Source organism: Asparagus officinalis, chromosome 7 (assembly GCF_001876935.1).
Source record: "Asparagus officinalis chromosome 7, Aspof.V1, whole genome shotgun sequence".
Lineage (NCBI taxonomy): Eukaryota > Viridiplantae > Streptophyta > Magnoliopsida > Asparagales > Asparagaceae > Asparagus > Asparagus officinalis.
In genome coordinates, this window is record NC_033800.1 from 137,301,443 (window position 1) to 137,303,333 (window position 1,891).

The window sequence follows — 1,891 nt, forward strand, 5'->3', positions numbered from 1 at the left end:
GTAATATATAGCAGTATAGTAGTATATATAAGTATCACAAGAATCGTATATTATTATATATCCAGCGTTTCAATCGCCTTATTAAATTACTGTCAGCATTTGTATATATATATTATATAATTTTATACAATATATAATATGTATAGTATAATATTATATAATTATATATATAATATAAATATAAAAAATTATATATGAATCACGCCTATGTATAATATATGGAATTATGTCTAGTATAATCAGTTATGTACTAATTATATAATTCCGTTGGTATATTATAAGTATCAATTATAATTATATATGATAATACTATATCATATAGTAATGATACATATAAATGGTATATATAATATTATAATTTTGTACTTATATAAGTTATATATTTCTATATGGTGATATATATAATATGTACATATAATATCTATATTATTTACGTATACTATAATATAAATAATCATATATATACCTATATAGGGTATATATCAATAAAGTATATATATCATGACTCACTATAATATATAATCTTTATATATAATTAAATACCGTATGTGATATTATAGTATATATATATTATATATAATTATATAAGTATCATAGTATGTATAATAAGATATTATAAGTATTATATATATATATAATAATATAATTAAAATAAATATAATATATTCACATTATAGCGTAATATATAGCATATATATATATATATATATTCATATACTAGTAGTAATATAGTATATATACTATATATATAGTAATAGTATACATATAGAAGTATATATATATAATATATTATATATATATATATATATATTATATTATATATTATATATTATATATACTATACATTATATATTATATATCAATGTGCATGCTGTAGTAAATGTTGTAGTAAATTACTGTAGCATATATTATATATATTAGATATATTATATATATATTAAATTATTTATATTATATATATAAATAATATATAAATAATATAATATATATATATATAATATAAATTATATAAAATAATATATAATTTATATATTACAATATATATTATATATTATATATAAAATATATAATATATCTATAATATTATATATATATACATATTATATATTATATAATATATGTTATTAAAATTTTATATAATATTATAATATATAATTTATAGTATTCCAAATCCCAAAATATTGATGAAACAAACAAAATATTACAAGTTTTAGCATTCCAAATCCCAAAATATTGTTGAAGCAAACACAACCCCCTTTATGGATTTCAAATCCTAAAAGCCACATCATTTATGGATTTCAAATCCCATTTTGAAATCCCAAAAAAAAAAATCAAAACAAACACCTCCTAACCGTCCATGAACGGTATAGATTCCCTATCCTACAGGGTGCCCTATATCATTCACAAGGAGATTTTTATATGATTTTATGAAAAACCTTCCATTCAGGGGGCATATCCGTAATCTCAGACATAAACCTCTCGACAGGAGCGGCTCATCTCAGAAAAAGAAAAAAACCGTGTACGTACGATTGGTTAAGGGAGGAAACAACCAATAATAAAAGGGGCGGTGGATTAGAATACCGCTCCTCCCGGTCCCCCTTTGTCTCCCAGAAAAAATTTAATGACGATTAACAATAAATTAATAAATTATTAATATAGTTTCCGAAACAGTGGAAGCCTTTAAGAGCCTCATTAGTCACCAAATCCAGTGGTTTTCCAAAATCCCCACGTCAAAATTCCCAATGGCCCCTGGTTTTGCACCCCCCCCTCTCCTCCCCCTCCTCATCTTTATATAACCTCAACCCGGTTCCGACCCCTGATCCCTTCACAGAGACCCTAACCCTAGACCCGTCATCGAGATGAAGATCGAGGAGCTGCCTCTTGGGGTGAA